We start from the raw sequence: 20,890 nt of genomic DNA, 5'->3' as shown, positions 1-20,890 counted from the left end.
AATGCTAAAGGTATACCAACTTCTTGGGAGGGAGGGTTTTGTGATTTATTAATCTCCATGATGTTTCCTACTTTTACACAAATGATCATAGAAGCTTAAAAATTAAGCAAGAGAGTGCAATTGGAATATTCTGTATACTGCTCAAAGAAAATACCATTGCAAACTTAAATGAATTATCAGTGTCTCTAGGGGAGCAGACTGAAGCTTTGACAACCACAAGAACAGCCTGTCCAACAAAGGGCACAAAACTGCAGCACCAGCACCAAACCTCATAGCAATGAAGTGGGTTTTTTTTTTTTCATCTCTTTCCTTGAAACACAAGGAAAGGCTCTACCAGAATCTGCCTAGATCATCTTCCAAGATTTGCCTTGTTCTGGTCACATCTGAGTATTTTGACCATTCATGGTACATTCTTCAAAAAAGAGATACTTCTCCTTTTTCTTAATTCCAGTTTGCACTTTTTTAATGAGACAGAACAAGGAGGTGTACTAAGTTTAAAATCTAACCAAAGATGGCTCAAGGGTCTACACTGCTATTTAAGAAGAGACATAGCACAAATGCATTAATTCCACATCTGCATCACCATGTTTAGAGCAGATCTAGGAGCTCTCCAGTGTGATTCCTAGATTTGGGTATCTTTTTATGCAATGCCAGAACAGTAAAATATAAACTTCTACAAAGGCTTTCCCCTGCTGTAATCAAGGATTGAGGTTAAATCACTTAACAGAGGAACAGCCATAACCCAAGCAACCCTCCTGTGATTAGCAAATGGATATCAATAGGCAGTGATATTTGTCCCCAGTCTCCCAGGTAAAGCTGTAACTCTGGATCTTGCACAATAATTTTAGCAGGGATTCAGCAATAGAACACATTTATCTAATATAAAGTTCACAGAAAGTACAATGAAAGGATTGTAAGGATTAATTCCCCACATTCATATCTTCCCTCCCCCAAGAAATCTGCATCTTGGCAATGTTAGGAAAAAACTTAATTCATCACTTGAAACACCTTCCATTATTGTTCCTTTTCTCCTTTTTTTTTTCCATAGAGACCTTTGAGAGTTCATATTGTGGTTTTGATCTATTTGGCTTAGTGTTCTAAGTTATATTGAATTTAATCATGGGGTCACTTGAACCAAGTGGCTTTGCTGTTTCTAATCTACTAACTGCACATTTTTGCTGAGATTGGAAAGGACAAGTCCTATTAGTACTCTGACACCACAGGTCAATAACTCTTTATTTCTTCTATAATTTTATTTTTCATTGTGCCATGCTTTTCAGTTTTCCCAGTTCATACTGGGAAATTGAAATCACCCATCACTACAGCCTGTTTGTTTTCTTATTTTCCTCATGTTGTGCTGAGGACTGCTACTCTCTTTCCCTTACACTGATGGCTTGTTCCAGGAGCAGCCAGCATTCTTTTGCTTTACCTAGTCCACTGCTAGGTGTGTATGCATCAAAATATAAAGAGTTATTTTAGAAGAAAACATAGTTTTTCAGGTAGAAACGTGATTCAGCAGGTTCCTCACATATTTCTAATCTAATCCTTTATATTTAATTAAGTTTAACCTCCTAAACAAACTCTTCAAGGACATCACAGGAACGGTTTAAGGACATCACCTGCACGCTGCAACCGAATTCCCCATCCCCAACAACATCAACTTTAGGAAAAAAATTCTCAAAGCTGTCACTTCATATTATAAAAAACATTAAGGCTGGGTCCATGCAAGCCAAACCTCTAATCAAAGAAAAGATGAAGGGCAGGCTGCTATCCTAGGATGGTTTTAAGCCCACTGCCACTGGCAGAGCAGGTCTTGTCCCTCCTACCCCACAGCTACCCCCTTGTCACTCGGGTTGTGCAAAGGGATGATGAACCATTGCAATTCAAATGTTCTCAATCTAAACAAAGCATTCAAAAAGGGCTCTGTATTTTAACATTCCACAACAGGAAGAAATATCCAGAGCAGAGGGTGAAGCTGTTCTTGGCCACACATTAATTTGTCCTCAAATTGTTTTGCTGTGCCTGTAGATGCTGCAAGTGCAGCCCCAAATACAGATTTTGTTGCTACTCTAAATGCTACAAAGCAGCCAGTCTTCAAGGCTAAATGCCCATGAAGCTCTGTCTTCACTTTCTGAGAATAACAACTCTTGATAACACACAGAAAAAGGGTTTTTTATCTAAATAAAAAAGTATTAAGTAAATAGCAGTAAAGCTGCAATACTACCTTTTTTCTCACAAAGGCTAATCAAACTATTTCCTCCTTATGGTAGCAATGGTTTCTAACAGAGATATTAGAAACAGTAATAAAATGTGATAAAAGTAACAAAACTTTTTTTCTACAAGTTCATCAGAAAGAAACATCAAAATGTGCAGGCTGTGCTGTGCAGTGAAGTTTTCTGTTGGTAGTTTCTCCCACAGTACAGCCTGCTTAGGTGTTGCAAGCTCTTATCCTGCAGCTTACATTCAGAGTCACTATACCCCTATTTAGCAAGAAAATAATGATCATTTAATGACTAGGTCCTCAGATATATTTTTCTCTTTATGGTTCTTGTATGTTCTAGTGATGACACCAGAAGTGATGATTCTTATTTTGGAAGTGTGGGAGAACACTAAAAATAAAAAAAAACCCCACAAAACCCTCAGGTAAGTCATCCAGAGAGAAGAGCAAATATTTTTATTTTCACCTACTGTTACCTGAAAAAAAAAAAAAACCTATTAAATAATTTCTAAGAAATCCTATTTTTTATATCTTCTTTTCAGATCAAATGTCAGATAATCGCTGGGGTCTGAAAATTGAGAATGTCCATTAAAAGAACTTCCAGTTAATTTCTTTCTGACTCACAGGGCAAGGATTATTCTCAGTCCTCTCATATCATGTAGAGGCAATATTTACCAATATAGGGCCTTGAAATCAAGAACAAAACACACTTTAACTTCTGTCACAGCACAATTAATAAAATATAAGTTACTCAAATGGAGACATATCAATGTATATTTTTTGATTATCTGATTCAGAACACATAACTGATTTCTTTTGGCTTGCTCCCTAAATATGGTAAAACTCACAGGTGGAAAGTTAGAGGTGTTACCAAATGCACAGCACTCAAAAGAAACAAATCCACAGTTAATTATGACATTTCTTTTTGTTCCCTCTCTCCTAGTCAGTATGTAGAGTTCAGACATTTTCCTGTGTTTTAGTCTTAGAGATGATGGTGCATATCTTTATAAATATTTGTACATGTATATATATACACTATATACATAAATATATATATATCAGTCTCCATATATACATGTATATTTATAAAGAGGGAAAGTAAGTTATCGTGGTTTTATATAAATGCATTGAGTCAAAAAGGGAAAAGGGAGAATAAAATTAGCTTGGCATGACTGTGTGAGATTAGATGCTAAAATTATCCTCCTGCAGTCATATTTAATTCTCTAAACAGCTTTAACTAATTTGCTTAGGCACACTACATTTTAGTGAAACTAATGAAAAAACATGCAGCCTCTGTGTTCATTTTTGGTGAATACTCAAACCTCTAAATGTAATAAGACTTTTTTTTTAATCTTTTGTTTTAATCATTTCATCTCTATAACACTCTCTTTGCTCACTCAAGCTGCCATTTTAGGCAAGAGCTTGTGCTAGAAGTGCTGATATTCCCTAAATTTATTAATTTAAGGAACTTAGTGATATTACATTACTATAGCCACCTATGGAATTAAACAAAGATTGTCAATATCAGACAACATTTCCCCTCAAGTTAGAAAAACGAAAAAACAACAAGACAAAAAATGAAACAAGAAGCAGGTAGCACTTGTTCACACGAATTTGACCACAGAAGAAAAAAAAAACCAAAAAACCAATAGCCAGACAAGCCAGACACCTAATTTATCACAGGTGGGGTTTTTTCAATTTTGTGTTCACTCTGTTCCAGGCATTAAACAAGTTAGGAAAACTATTAGTGCTGATTTGAATACATACCTTTCGTCATGTTATGTGTTTCCAAAAATTCAGTTTGTGTACCCAGAGCTGTAGAGCTCATTCCTGAGAACAGCAGACCTTACACTGCCAATAAGAAAAGAACTGGTTTTACTCTTGTTTGGTATTATTTCACTCTATCAAAGTATTTCACCACATGCAAATCAATGGAAACAGCTATTACTTAATCAAGCAAAGAACCACATAAAAATCAAAGAGCCACTTCTGGTGGCCTTGTGAATTCTTTTCCCAGTCCCATCCCATCAGATTCTCATTTCCTCCAAAAGAACCTCATGGAGATCAACCAGCAGAAGTGCCAATAGCAATTAGGTTTTCAGGTAGGCCAAGTGCTTTACCTCATTCTTTGTATCTTTAGATTTTCAGGTAGACCAAGTGCTGTACCTTATTCTTTGCTCACTGCAAAGTCATATACAAGGTTTGCAGCTCATGGCTTTCCCTCTGGTCGCTGTTTGGTGGAAATCCAGCCCAACCCAACCCCACCCTGAATAACTGCAGACATTCTGGCTCTGCAAAAGAGTGCTGAATAGTTGGGGAGGTTAGGTTTAAATAGACAGGCAGCTCCCCAAAAGAGTTGTGTGTAATGGTTTCACTTTGCAAGAATATACTTTTCTGTTTCCTGGTAGAACCAGTCTTCCAATGAGGTTGCTACATAAAAAAAAAACTCTCTTACATTCTTGTTAGCTACTGCTGGGCAGACTGATCTCTCACTGCCATTGTTCACAACAGTTTTGTCAACAGTGATTCTCTAACATTTGATTTAAATGTCAAAAGTATACCTTGTGAGATGGCTTAGATGAGCAGTCCAGACATGCCTAGCAGGTAAACCATTCAGGCAAACCAAGCATTTTTGGTTATAAGCAATACCAGCTTTCTGGTACCTTTCAGGGCACTTTCTGTATGGTAATAGCTTTTTCTCCACCCCTACTCATCCCATTATTCTCAGTCTGTGCATGTCCATATGATAGGCTCAAATCACAAGTCAATTAATATTTGCTTTGATAAAATCAATATTAAAAAAAAATCTTTCACAAATCTAGCTAGAAGTCATTTTCCTGTTTTACTCACTAACTGTTACTTTGTGTAAAGTAAATACAGACTGCTTACAGAGAACTCTTAACAACAGCACTGCAATTATCTTTAGCAAACTTCTGGCAAGTTTAGATATTTTGTCTGAAAATTGCACGTGGAAAAAGCAAATGCAGCCTGTGAAACATTTGTAGGATACTAACACAAAATTTTGTTTTGTGTACAGTTGCCCAAAAGTTCAAGGATTTCAAAAGCCTGGTGTAATTTTGCATTGTAGAAGATCTGTGCTATCCTCTGCTGTCGTTAAAATCAATCCAAATTTCATAAAATGTGTTTAAACTGGTGTAATTCCATCCTAAATGCAAAAATCTAGGCCATATATTTCATGCAGTTGCTAGCACTGCCAGAACCTGAACACTAATAAGGTGCTAATTAGGAACTGCCATTTTAAGTCTGTCATGCTTTTGCATGTGAATTTACCATATGCTCAAGATCAGATTTCCTGCTGTGAAAAAGCTGAGATGGCTCAAGCACATGATGTGCAATAAACCACTGCTTTTCAGTGTCCTCTTCTCTAAAAATGCCTTTTGTAATTGTGGCTTTTTGAGAGGCTTGCTAGAAGTTCTTGTATCTTTTTTTCATTTATTTTATTTGCCCAAGAAGCCCACTTTGGAAAACCATAGTAGAGTGCTAGACAACTGTCCAGGATCAATACCAAGGGCTACCCATGGGACTGCATTCTTCAGACATTTAACAGAGTCTATTTATTAATGTTAGAGATTTGTATCAAAATGAATCCCATAATCAATGCTGTTATCTGTTGCAATATGTTTAGATTATTTTAAAACTACGCTTCCTTCCATGGTTTTGGGGGTTTTTTTGGTGTCCAGACATCAAATGTAGAAGAAATAGCTGGTATTACAGATGAGCCACCTGTCCCATGTGGCTTGCATTTGTAGCTTTTTAGTCCTAAATTTAATCACAGTAAATAGGAACAGTCTTTTTTATTATCTTTCCAAACTATGCATTTCTCAGAACACAGGTATTGCATGCAGAGCTGAAAATGAGAAGACAGCTTTAATTTGTAAAAAAAAAAACGAACCACACAAAGCTCAGCTTGACAGTCAATTTCATGACAGTCAATATTTCATCTTGTTGTTACAAAACTCAGCCATTATGTCATAACAAAGCCTAAAGGTGTTGAAAACTGAATGTCTTTTTTGGATTTTTGCAAGGTGAAAAAACACATGTTGTGGGCAACATCAACAAGAGTGCAAGTAATTGAGATCTGACTCTACTAAGATTTGTTGACTCACTGTGAAAATTCAATGCTCAGCATAAATCAGGATTTTTTTTCTTTCTTACATGTGTTGATATGGGCAACTGGTAGCATCACAAAAAAATGTAGCCTGCAGCTCTTCATCGCGTTTGGACATAGTTCCACATGGGTCCATTGGGAGGAAAAAAAATAAATAAAGATTTATGAGAGAAAGGAACACAAGGTCAGACCTATAAGAAACATTTAAGATCTTCTAAGAGTATCTGAAATTCAGCCTGCCACTCTTCGTTGTCAACAACTTTGCACAGAGTCTCTAGACAAGGTTTTCATCTGCCACAGCTGGAAAACCAGATTTGATGTGATTACAGAGGGAAAAATAATGATTTATGCCTTGCAGGAAGCACCAGGTGTTTCATAGGGTCATTAGGGCTGGAAAAGACCTCTAAGGTCATCAAGGCCAACCATCAACCTAACAGCAGAACCACTGTGCCATGTCCCTAAGCACCACATCCACACACCATTTCAACACCTCCAGGGATGGTGACTTCAGCCTGTTTCAATGTTTGACAGCTCTTCCACTGATGGAATTTTCCCCAAAAGGTAATCTAGAACTCCCCTGTCTGCACCACAGGAATTTGAGCATTTTGGTGTTAGCCACAGGCTGCACTCCAGCAGAGGTGAAGCTGATGGAGCAGCACAGGACAGACAGATACAGGACTAACTTACCTGGTTATGGCCATCCTTAACTGATCACCTCTCTAGCTGCATGCAGGACAGACAGATACAGGACTAACTTACCTGGTTATGGCAATCCTTAACTGATCACCTCTCTAGCTGCATGCAGGACAGACAGATACAGGACTAACTTACCTGGTTATATCCCATCCTTAACTGACCACCTCTCTGGCTGCATGCAGGACAGATGCAGGACTAACTTACCTGGTTATGTCAATCCTTAGCTGACCACCTCTCTAGCTGCATGCAGGAGTTTGAAATCAAGCCCACAGGCAGAAAAGCACATAATTGCACTGTCCCCAAAGCAAGCTGGCAGAGAGGCAGTGACTTAAAAAGTCATAACAGCCCTCACAGACTGTCCCTCGTGCTGGATGGAAGTGAAGTGACATATAGCTCCACCTGGGGTGATGTATGAGCCAAGAAACATCAGTGTCATCGTGCCATCAGGTGTGCTGGCAAATTATGCTTCCACTCATTCTTCATCTCCATCCATCTCTTGCCACTTGTCTGCACAAAATGGGTTTTTATTGGTTCCTTAGAGCTCGCTCAGGAATTGCACATAAAGATATGAGAACTCCTGAGCTGAAAAGAAGAACAGAGCGACCTCCTCCTCCTCCTCACACACTTAACCTGGGAGGCAAAAGGTTTTGCAAATAGGAACAGGCCTTTCTCAAAAGCAGCTTATATGTTTTTTAGCAAATTTAACCAATTGACACACAAGAGGAAATAATGAAAAATACCATCTCAGAAGAGAAGCTTTCACAAACATTTATTGACAAGAACTAATGAATTTAAGTGGATATTATTGTACATTCCAACTTGAAATCTTTCTCATAATTTCTATATGACATAGTGAAAGTGGGAGCATTAATATTAAGCTCCTTCTATGCAAATTACCAGGAAAAAAAGATAGCATGGAATTTAGAGATAAACAGGCTTGCTAATATCTGAATCAATATTTCAAATCATGATAGCAGAGCTGGCTACTTATTTCCTGGGGAAAAAAAAAATCAGCAAACCAATAGCACCATTAGGTGCAACAAAGAATATCCCAAATATCCCAGCTTTTTCTGGCTGGTTTTACTTAGATCTCTTTCTTTTTTTTTTTTTTTTTTTTGCCTGGAGACATAGAAGATCCCCACAGAGTGAGACAGCATCACCTTTTAAGAGAAAAACCTGAAATATGAAATTAATATTATAAATGGAGACCTAATATTCAAACCAATGGTATTTTAAATAATGTTACAAAGTTAAAGAGCACAGTAAGAGCACATGGCATAGAGGAAAAGTGGAAGAGAGACCTAAGAGAATTCATTAAGTGTTCATAGGCCCCTGTAATGACATCGGCATACTCTGGGGGAGTGAGTACAGTACAAAAACTCCAAACTTCAGGGTAGCTCTGCTGATCCTTGAATCGCTGCATCCCTCCATGAAAACAAAACCACAGCAAAAAGCAAAACACCAGCCTTTGAATTCCTGTGCATTTGCTGAGCAGCAGCCTCAAAGCCAGACCCGAGGGAGGAGCCCTGCTGATGCTGGGCAGCCACTTGTCCCTAGAATCCCTCAGAGTGGGAAGCCCTCTGGTCCATGCCAGTGTTGCTCCATCCCTGAAAAGCATCCTCCTCTCAGCTCACCAAAATACCTCCCTGCAGCTGACAAATTTGTGCTAGCAGACAAAAATAACTCTGCAGGGGAAGTTTACAAGTACTTGTCGGCGTGGGTATAAATAAATGCTGCTCTTTCCAAATTTACCCAGGATGTTCACCTGTCACATACCCTAGGGCCCACCCCTAGCTGCAGAGTCCCAAAACACCTCAGTGCACTGCAGAGATTAAATTGGACTGGGTTAGAAAAAGGCCTGGACTTGGCAAAGAAAAGAGTGGTGATTTTAGGCATAAGACACTGGATAACATCAGGGAAAAGTAAGGTTTGGCTCAGCAGCAGACAGCTTTGGTGACCTTGAACAAGTGTTTGCACCTCAAGTCTTCCCCTTTATGAAACAATTCTGTAAGTCTGCTCATCTGTCTGTCCCTCTGCATTGCTGTTCAGACTGCACCTCCCCCAGACTTATTCTTTTTGTGCTGTATGCAAAAAGACACAGTCTGTAGTAAAAAAATATCTGTTATGTGATGGAACTGGGTAGATACTGTAAGGAGTTAAAATGAGACTGATTTTCTTCTGTGCAAGCAAGATGGCAGGAATCAGAAAGGATGGAAAAGACCTCCAAGGGCAGCCATCAAGCATTTCCTAATCTGGCCCTACTCACTGAATCCCAGACTCACTTGGACCCATCTTTGTCATGAACAATCCTGCTTGGATGATTTTCAACTTTATTTGAAGGACCTTATGTCCCTAAATTTTTTTTTTTGAGAAAATAACCTAATATGAGGCCTTTCATAGCTTTCTGTTGGCCATGGAAAGAAAACATCAGAAAATTAGTATTTTGGATGATGGAAAAACTCTCAGAGAGAGTTAATATGTTAGGGGAATGAGAAAAGCAGAAAAACTATCAAAGTAATATCGTGGTAGAGATGCAATTCAGGCAGCATATCAAGAGAAGTGAGGGCAAAAAGAGAGAAATGTTGCACTTTGAAAGCCTCATAGGCTGAAACACAAAGTGCTTTCTTTCATTTTTGCAGTTAAAATTCACCCAGTGTCAAAGGAAAGAGGTAAAAATTGCCTTCATCCCCACACCTTAGTGTTTTGTATGCCAGGACAACCCCTGAGGTTGAAAATTTCCTGCAGGGGAAAGGGAAGGAAAGGGGAATGCACAGAAGTGTCCAGGTCTGACCTTTCATTCTTTCTGCCTGAGAACCCCAGTAGTTTTTTCCTCTCTCATTATCACCAAACATTTCAGCTGCTGCCATGAGGAGTGGCATTCTTGTGCTCTGCAGTCAGTCAGTTATTTATGGAGCACGAGTTTCTTCCTAATTTACAGCAGTTTCTCATGGAATACCTAGCTAGCCACCTGCTTACTCTAGCTCATGTTGTTTCATTTTTGTAAACTCTTGTGTTAAATGCAAACTGACCAACCCTATAATATTTACACCAATTTAGAGGTCTAATTCCAAGATGAGTCAAAGAGAAGGAATAACAGCTTGGTGGTACTGAACTCAGGAGCATATCTGAATTCTTTTTCTTGAAGTTCATGCAAGCTGTGTCAGAAGAGATCAACTGGTCCACAGGCATATGATTCACTTGATATTTCATGTAGATAACGAAAACACAGTAAAAATAACTTTACATAGGCATGTCATGTGTTAACCCTGTATTCTCCAGGCTCTTTCTGCCCACCAGAAGAACAGCAGATGTGGTTTTAGTTTTATATTTCCTTCATCAGAGACGTGGCTGCTGAACTCTTCAGTCATTGGTAAACACTCCCCAGAGTAGGTCCATTTATTTCTGTTGGGCCATTTATAAAACAAATTACTGTGCATGCAAGGTAGCATTAAAGACAACTGCTCCCTGCAAATAAATACTGCCTGAAGGCTAAGAAACCTGGTGGAAGCATTGCTTACTTGAATAAAGTGCAAAGCTTGTGTTTAAAGTGTGAACATTTTGTTTGTTTATTTAAGCAGCATTTAATCCCAGCATTACAACAATAAAACTTTTTACTTCTGTTTTCCCATCACTCCAGAGCCATGGTTTGCAAAATGAAAAGTGACTTCTTGCTTTAGCAGTTATCCCCATTTTTCCTTGTGATGGCTGGTTAGTGTCCATGGACCTCTGTCTAGCAAATCTTGCAAGGGATGCACGTGAATAATCCTTCATCTTTGCAGTTTCTAGGAAAAAATTTTCTTCACCTGCTCCTTGTTTTAAAATGCCAACAAAATTTTCATGAAGCCTCAGAGAATAACTTAGCACCAGCTGATCACATTCTATATTACAATACAGTAAGACTCTCATGTCACTGCTCCAAACCTTAGTTTTAAAAAATCTAAACTTTGAATGCCATGGAATCAGTGGGAAAATGGAAAATGTTCACTCACTTGCAATTAATTTGATATTCCTCATATCAGCATTGACCATAATGTATTCATTTGGCTTCCCTGTGGCTGTCACAAGTAAGAGAGTTCAATTACAATGTACACAGCTAATGAGCATATAAAGTGTTACTGAATCAACTTTACTCTGCAACATTTTCTTATTTGCACTATTCACATGCTTCAGGTTTTAATACAAACCAGGGGGAGAATAAAGGAGCAGCTTTGAAAGGGAAGCAAAAATTACATGCACGTGTGCTTTTCCACTATCTAGTGTGTAATATCAATTCTTTCTAGGCACCTGCTGCTTCCCACCTAGTTTGTGTGCATTGCTTTGTACAGCACCTCCAACTCATCATTCTCTACATTTTTGGGGTTTTTTTCCAAGGTACATTCAATTACTCTTATTCTTTTACTTGCATGCTACTTGCCTCCTTCCTACAGTGCTCCTGCAGCACTTTAATTTCTGCATTTTTAAAAGAAGAAAACTGAATTCACACTTATCTTTTCTTGGTGGGATGAGAAGGGGAGGAGCTTTAGTTTGCAGAATAATTCCTGTTTCAGGTAGATTTCCAACTCTGTTGTTTATAGTGAGTTTTTAATGTGGACCAACCTCAAGCCCCCATTGCAGAAGTTGTGCAGAAATCCTAAAAAAATCAGCAAATGCTCAGCAATGATATCAAGCATTTCAAAGCATATTGTGCATTTTCTTAAATCCTTTTACTATATCCATCCTTTCCACTAAACTCTGCAGCACGAAATTGTTTGAAGTTAGAGGAACAAGATTTTGCTGCAGGTATTTAGACAGCCTAAGCTTAAATCTAAATTCTATATAAGCAACTCCTCTAAGAAATTAGATCATTTACTTGGTGTCTCCACTGAAAACTGTTAAAACAATAGAAAATTTACAAAAGCTTGCAATGACTTAAAGTGTGCCAAATGGCTGGGTAAAAAAATGTGATTTTGTAAGTGTAACTAAATCATATGTAAAGATTTAAGGTGAGTGCAAGAAACACAGCTTTGTTTATATTGGACTTGTTTTCCTTCTCCATCACAGTTTCATGCTCCCAGCTGTGTTTGCTTAAGCACTGAAACATATTTGGGCCTGGTAACCAGCTAAATAACAGCATTTCTTGTTTGTTAGAATTTAGAAGCAGCATAATGAGAAGAGGAAATCTTTATCAGACGGAATTATCGAAGCCTTGCCTTCATTGAGGTAGCACAAATATTTGTGTGTGACTGAAGAAAAAGGAAAGAGAGAAGAGACTGCAAACATAGATTCTAAAGAGAGACTATAAATAAGATACAGTAGTAAGTGATATAGAAAGTTAAAGGGATAAGACCTCTTATCAAAATGAGAGTCCTGCATAAAGGGAGAGCCAAAACTGCATCTACAATCACTTTTCAGTCTCTAGTATATCAGGCATATCTATTGCAATTTTAAAATAAGGATTGGATATTAAAAATGTGGATATAAGACACTGCTTTGGGTATATTTTAAAGTAATTTGAAACTTGTTTCTTTTATTGTTACTTCCCCTGCAAAATTATCAGTATACAAAATCTGAGAGATCACTGGAACCCTGATGTCCGGTGAGGTCATAAGATTGTAGAGAGCTGGAGCTGCCAAAGCTGTTTCCATACTAGCAGGTGAAATGTTGGTCACAAATTAGATATACCAGCTGAACATCACACATAATGTGCGAATATATAGTGGGCTTTAAATGAAATAATCCTTACTGTGCCTACTAAATCCCTTCCCTGTCCCAAATATATTGCTTTCTTGGAAAACATTTCCCCTTTCGCATCAGTGATTCTATTGCCAAGTTCTATCTGCTAATCATCTGAAATTCAATTTTGGGGAACATGTTCAGCTGCTTAAATTTTCTGTTCAGCAGACATGCAATGGGCTTTGTTTTCTACCAGAAATTAGAAAAAGTGTTTGAAAGATACTGAATGAGAATGGAAATATAGCTGTTAGCACTTTTAAATGTTCTCCTCTAATCACATAACTGGAAGAGCATCCATTTAACCAAAGGCTACTCCCAAGTCAGCATTGCTCCATGTGACTTTTCTATTACTTACAGATTGTTATTTGCTCTAAATAGCAATCTAAATAATACCTGCAGCTCTATTTTATTATGATATTATCAGTTGCTGCTTTTTGTTCCTTCAGTGCTTTTAGTACAGGATAAATGACCCATTTGATAAGAGTTAAATACAGGAAGGTAAAACCAGGTCATATTATTGTGCCAGAAATGTGTGTGCAGCACATGACATAAGCTTCATCACAGCAGGGGTTTAGGCTTTATTGACAAGCCTGAAAACATTATCTCATAAATTCATTGCACATAATTCCTGAGTAATCAAGGATTTTGAGCATTTTTATGTATTTTTAAAAATGAAATATGCATATTACAGATTGAAAATAATGAGTGTTATGATTGGGAGAAATGTATCACTTACATATACTCAAAGCCTTCAACCAAACCCTTTCATTAAAGAAGAATAATTTCAGGCTAAATATTAAAGAAGTTGGAGACTCCTTCAGGTAGAAATCTCCAGTGTGTGATTTCAGGGAGTAAAAAAACTTACATTGTCATTTGTTTTAATATAAAACACATTTAAACAAAACATAAAAACGTAGTGAGATCCACCTGAGACCACAGCAACTCGTTTAAGGATGTAAAATGATAGAGGCAGGGCTTCAGAGTCACGTGTCCATGTTCACCATTTGCTTGTATAATTTTACAAAGTTCAAGTTTGCAAAGAGAAAATGACATAGCCCAGCCCCCATCTGACCCACTGGATCCAAGGCAAAGTGACACAGCAACACCCCTGGAATAACCTTGGCTAACTCACCCTGAGTCTTCTGAAATCCCACAGTGCAACACCAGACCTTCTCAAGAGCAGATTGTCTTTTCCATGTCTTCCCATTGCTGACATCACTGGAAGCTCTCCCTGGAAAGGACAGCACAAGGATGCTGAGCATGCACAGACACAGCCAGGACCCTCCCATCCAGCACTCAGGGAAGTGTAGCCCTAGACCTTTGCTAAGAGGCAGCAGAAGCTCAGCTTTCCATCTTTCCCATATTTCAGAGCTCTCCCAAAAGTGGTGATCTTGGATCTGTGCTCAATTAGTTTGGATTACAGGAGATAATTCCCTCTGCCAAGTATTGAACTGTGCAGTGTAGGCATGGACATTCAAGCTACTTGGCTGAATGCCCTTTAGAGTAACCTTAATTCATCTTACACTAAATTAGGACATCTCAACCACCAAACCACCAAACAGCTCAGAGGCAAAGAACATATTTAATTTTCCAGTTAGCTCTGCTATTTACCTGTTCTCTGTGTGAATTGCTATACCTTTCCTTAAACATCATTCCTTGTTCACTAATACAATGCCCCTTTATGTCTTTATTCTCTGCCCCCTGTAGAAATCTTTCAATAAGATTCTTCAGATTATATTAGCAAAGTATGAACACTGCCAATGTCCACTCTCATTTTCATTAAATGATCTATGCCTCTTTATAGATCCTATTCTTCTTATGTCCTTGTGTAATGGTGAGCAACAGGTTTCTTAATTTTTCATGCAAGATAGCTTTCATTTATATTTTAGTCACTTAAACTGTCCTTGTCTATAGGGAACATGCTACATCCATATAATAGATTTCAAGGGTCTATTGTTTCTGCGCTGAGCATCAGGATAAAGGACTGGAAAAGACACTTCTAATAAGGATGAAGGACTAGAAAAAGACAGTTATATTTGAAGAACTTACTGTACACACTTAGAAGCTCCTTTGAGAGCCTCTTTTCCTCTACAGACTGGACTCACTCTTGGAAGAGCCAGGGGTTCAAATGGCAGCTCTGTATGTTTGATTGCCTATAAATATATGATATAATTGTACTGTCTTACTTCTTCACATAAGGATAACAACATTTTAATCCATATTAAATAATTTGAAAGGAGTTCTGTCAGCTGAAAAAAAAAAAAAGTATAGTCTTAAAGTCTCTGGTTCCAAGGAGAGGTGAAATTAAACTTCAAAATGCAAACCACATAACATGTGAAAGGTCTCTGAAGAACGTCAAACGCAACTCAAATTTTACTGTGCTGTCTCTGTCCTGAGGAAAACTGGTCTAAATCACCAAGATTACCTGATGTAGAGTGCATCTCTCTGATGAAAGTGTCCAGAATTGTCAGGAAGACTCTCCAAACAGGTGCTGCTGAACAAGAGCACAGCTCAAAAAGGCGTTAAAAACACAGCCCAGCTCTGTCAGACTGCAGCTCTGAGGGACATAATGCCTGAAGTCAGTTTACTCAGCCCATGTATTCATGGCTCTCTGCTAGAGAATTGACTAAAGACTGCATGCAGTCAATACCATGCAGTGCCAGAACCTTTGCTTTCAACCAAAACTGAAGCTTTTCTGCATTTCTGTTATATGCCAGAGTCTTCAAGTTCTTCTGTACTAGAAGTAGCTACTCCTGCTTGGTTTTTTTTTTTCTTTGTCCAGTGGAATAACATGTGATGACACATAAAATTCTGCAAAATATCTTTGATGTCAGTGGTTAAAATGCAAGCAAATATTAATATTAAAAATGCAATCTAGAAAATATCCATTTTAATTAGTACATTTGACATATTAAAAATCAATACTTAGGTTGTAAAAGATTCTGCAGTTTAGGCTACACTCCACATAAATGATCATTTCAAAATTAAGGGATGCAAATTTAATCAATAGATTTAAAGCTTTACATCACTTGAAGTACTTGAATTGCTTCTAATCAGCCTAGTAAATTGAAAGCATCGTTTAATTGTTGTTCCTTCCCCCTCTTTGAAAGACAAGCCCACCTTCAGGCTAGATTTTGCTCAGAATAAACTAGATTATCTGCAACCTTTGCTCTTCCTTGTTATTCTTCACCATTAAAAGTATATTATAATGTCAGGTAAACAAATAGCTTATAATCCCAGATATAATTTCATAATTTAAGAAACTGGAGCTGAATCAATGAATTAAAAAAGATAATATTGGTAAAGTTTAATTTTCTCATTGTGATACCTTTAACAAAGCTGAAGCTTTTTTTTTTTTTGCTGATGAGAGATCAACCTTTATGTTTAAACCAATGTTTAATTCTGTGTGCTTATTTTCCAGAATTATTTAAGAAATTGCTCATTTTGTGAAACAGGCTGTGTAAAGCTCCCATGTTTTGGTAATTTATAGTATGAACCAAATCTGTCAACATTTAAAATTCCTTTTTTTTCATTCCCCCTTTTTAATTTTACAATCTACATGTTAACAATGTTGTCACAGCCTCCTGTTAAAATATCTGCATGACACCTTGAAATACAATTCATACTGAATTTTAGCCCTAAAATACATTTCATTTTTATGGAATATTCATCAACATCTTGTCAAATGTAGTCTTGAAACAGCAAGAAAGACTGAAAACCTATTTTTACATTTTTACATGAAAAGTCACACTGACATTGATGGAGCTACTCTCTCACTTGATTATTTTTTGCATCTGGAATTAGTATGATTTTTTTCACTGTATTTTCTAGAATTATATCTGTACAGTAATAATTACATATGGAGTTGAAAGTATCTTTAAAGTTTTTCAGCTCAATATATAGTCTGAAGGTTTTCAGGCTATAAATCTTCTGACAGCATGCATAAAGTCCATATTTTCTTTGAAATGGACAGGTGGAATTGTAATGGAGAAGAATGTGACAGTTTTATTCTTTTTTTCCTCAAAGTTTTCTGTGGTAAGTGCTGTGTGAGAAAGCCCCACACTCTGAAATGGAGCAGAATAATCTCTCCATAAATTCTGGTATGCCACTACCCAGCTATTTAGCCTGTATTGTACTCATTTAAAGAAACTTGTTGACAACATACTTGAACTGGAACTCACCCAGTGTTCCCATAAGCCACCAGAATTACAAAAACAGTGATAACCTGGAGTTACTAGTAGCTTTCTTCAGTAAAAGTCAGCTTCTGAGTCACGGACAAGGGGATGCTTAGACATTGGCATGACGTGAACTGGGTCAGCAATCTTTTCTTTCCACACATTTCAAGGACAAAAATCATATGACACACTTAAGGAAAAACCCCCGGGCATCACAGCAGAACCACTCTTGTATCCTCTGATACAGATGAGTCACTCCAGCAGGAGTTTCCAGGGCAAAGTATTTTTGGACAGCAGTGGAAAGCAGAGGATTATGTTTAATCTCTGAATTGTACACGGGCTGTTGCATGGTTTCAGCGCAGTGAATTCCTAGAAGATGTGAGACAAAAACAGCCACAGATTTCTGACCCTGCTCTGCAGCAAGCAAACATTGGTTAGTTCGTGGTGTTGTGAGGACACCCAGTAACAAATTCAGCAGTACCAATGTCTCAGGGTAAGATAAACCATCAGTATAAACTCCCAGGCTGGTGTGAAGGTAATGTCCTTTCCATACGTGCAAACCCAGCTGGGATTCTGACTTAAAAATGGAGTTATTTCATCAAACCTACATATCATGGCTGTCAGATATTCTGTGGAAAACGATAAGACCCCATAACAACATACTAGAGCTTTACCAAGCATCACCAAGCCCGCCCTCATTTGTTAAATGCTGTTAGCATGACTAAACGAGGATCCAGCAGGCAACTTTGGAAGGAAAGGACCTGCAACTGGAGAGTGGGCAGCAGCTATTCTCTCATATGCAGAAAACTCAGATTTTTCTTATTTTGCTGCCAAATGGGAACTACATCCCATACTATGATGCCTTTTGCCAAGGGTGACAAAGCTCTGCTCAAGGAATGGTGTGAAACCCACCCCCTTCCCTTCTCCTCCACTCGCAGATGTTATGTAGAGAGCTTGAACACACAGGTCTGGTCTTGTCACCTGTGTTCCCAGAGGGTCACAGGAGGGGAAGAATCCAAAGAGAGCTGAAAGAAAAGCACAGAAAGAGTTTTCAATTTGATTCAAGTGCGTTCTGTCGAGAGTTTATTCTTCATCTATGCTTGTGAACTGCTCTTGTGAACTTCAAGTCACAGCCCAGCCCTCAGAATGTTTGGCATGACTTGCAGTACAGATTTTAATTGTTTTTTTAAGAGTGGAAACTGTCACCTAGCTAGCATACATTTTCTTTTGTTATCCATTGGAAAAGAGTGCTTCTCTGTGAAGCATTTTTACCTGAGTTTCATAGGCATATAGGAAATGCCTATATAAGAAACTTCCAATTTGTTTTATTTTCAAATTGTCATGTAATTCAAAAGGACCACTGTTCTTTCCAGAAATTTAATGTGTAATTTACTGTGTAAAAATCTATACTGCTTGGTTTTTTCATAGTTTCCAACTTGTATGCAATAGTTAAAATTTAGCAGCATTCAATATTTTATTTCCTAACAGAAAGATCAGTTAATACCATCTCTGAGCAGTTGTGTTCAGGAATCCATATATTGTTCAAAACAGTCAAGTTGTGGGCATTTCACTGATTTTTCGGCGACTAAAATGTCAGTTATTTATTTACTTTACTAGATAATGTATGAGCAATCAGTTATCCTCTGACCTCAGATCCCCCAGGCACTTCCCATCTGTCAGACATTTCTGTAACTACATGTTCTTTCCCAACAGCAGACTAATGCACTAGGCTTGTACACATCCCTTACCATGAAAAAGCTGAAACAAAAACAAGAAAGGTGTCACATCCAAAAAACCTAACCTTTGTTTTCCCTGGTCCTCTGCAAAACTCCAGGGAATTGTTGTGTTTACTATGTGTTTGAGCTCCATAATATTATACATCTGTAAGACCATCATGGCTTTTTAAAATCTTTGTGAGAATGAAAGCTTGAACTTTGTACACTAAGGCAAAAAAAAAAAAATTTCAGTGAGGCAGTACCTCAAGGGACCCTCTGTGATTCTGTGGCAGACCCATCACAAAAATGAGCTCTAAGGGCTGTTTATTTTCCTCTCATTAGTTCGTTGAGAAGGTAATTTTAATGAAATACAGAGTAATTGGATGTCATTTAATGGTTAAATGTAGAGCTTCCTGGAAATGTTTTCCCTATGTATTTACACAGGAACATCTGAAGTGTAAATATAGTCCCTGGGTAGTTATCTCACATTGTAATGGGTTTAATACAGTGGTTCAGATTCAGAGTTGACATAAGTGTTTTGCAAATATACTGCCATTAAAGTCAATGAGGCTAAGTCAATTTACACCAGTTAAGGGTATGACAGTGTGTACAGAAGATTTTTTTGGCATAATCATCCTGGGTTTGACAGCTTCATGGGCTGAGAGAGCCTTTAATACAATTGTGGGCCTTCCCATAAAAAAGATTTCTTCTGACATACAGAGGAAATGTATGGGGGAAAAGAGAGGAAAAAATTTAAAAGTCTGGTTATGATGCAATAATGTTGAAAACATCTGCATTATAGGAATGATGTATTGGTATATGCCTTCTTGTTCCAGATGTTGTAAAGCAACAGCACAACAGCCTGGGAAGGAATCACTATGGTAGCCACCTGAGGGCATGCTAGGAAAAGAAGAAATTTGAGTCTTGTGTATGAGTTTGACTCACCCAAACCAACAAAAACTTCCTGGAATTATATCTTTTATTTGTATTGACTTAGTTCATTGTTTTCCCACAGATAATTTGCCTTTCGTTTTTGTGATTCATCCCTGGGGAGCCAAGAGCATCTGAGGTATGGGGCTGAAAGGAGACGTGCTGGGCTGTTAAATCTGCTGCTCTTCTGTGCTATACATCCTCCTGCTTTGGGAAGCACTTCTCTGTAAGCAGGAAACATGAACAGAAAAGTAAAATCATCCCTTTTCCAATTATTCTAAACTGTTTAAAATTTTCTTTGTTATTATTTGTTTTTACTATTCTCTAATTCCCTCCTCTAATCCCCATCTATGCAGAATATTTGTCCTGATTCCAAGGGCACAACAACCAAAAGGAAATATTTAAATATATATAGAGGTTACATATTAAGCCTCATTTTCTGATTTATTTTCTCATGATGTTCACTTTGCCTAGTGTGGTTATCAAGGCCTTTATTGCTAAAGTTACCTGACAAGCTTCCTATGACCACCTGCCTTTTAATCTAAAGATATTGAAATAATACAATGATTGAATATTAACGTTACTTATTAACAACTTTTATCCCATAACTGAAACAAATGGTTACTTTTATTCATTAAAGACTTTCTTGTTGCTTTTAAAAAAATTAAAATATGTTTTGGGAAATTCAAGTTACTTTTTTGTTGTGCTATTCATTATAAAAGAAAAAAATCTAGAAACTATTTTTATGTGGTTGTGAACCTATTTTGCCAAACTGTGCTGGGAAAGGTAGTGGCATATATTTGGTGTAAAGTGTAGCACAACACACTCATTCTTGCAGAGAAATTTTTGTTCATTTTTTTCAGAATTTTGCAACAGCTTAGGAAGACTTCATGGACGCATTTGCACTTTCCTTTTGGGAGAATGGGAAATATTTTCAGTGTTAAACACAAAAGGAAGGAAATCAAAACCCAACTCGCAGCGTTAATTAAAAAAGAGAATGATCCAAGATTTGTTCATTTCCTTTGGAAGACTCAAATTACAGTGTTACAAATAGATTTTGCAAGTGTGGAGTTTTGACTTGAAAAAATAATAGCACATAATAGCCTTATCTGATGCAAGGAAGAGATGTAAACCAAATGAGAGGGAGCACAATAATTAGCAAAAATATACCAGAGAAGGAGCTCTGATGTGGTTATATTGTGAGAAATAATGGACCTGCTTGCAGAGAGAATATTCCACTTTCTATATCTACTTTCTAAGTTTTCCAGTGGGAAAGCTGTGTCAGGCACATGCACAAGATTCAGTCTGCATTTTT

The sequence above is a fragment of the Fringilla coelebs genome (assembly GCF_963513975.1).
Source record: "Fringilla coelebs genome assembly, chromosome: 4".
In the NCBI taxonomy this organism is placed as follows: domain Eukaryota; kingdom Metazoa; phylum Chordata; class Aves; order Passeriformes; family Fringillidae; genus Fringilla; species Fringilla coelebs.
The sequence above is the reverse complement of the archived record's forward strand: the minus strand, read 5'-3'. Positions refer to the sequence as shown.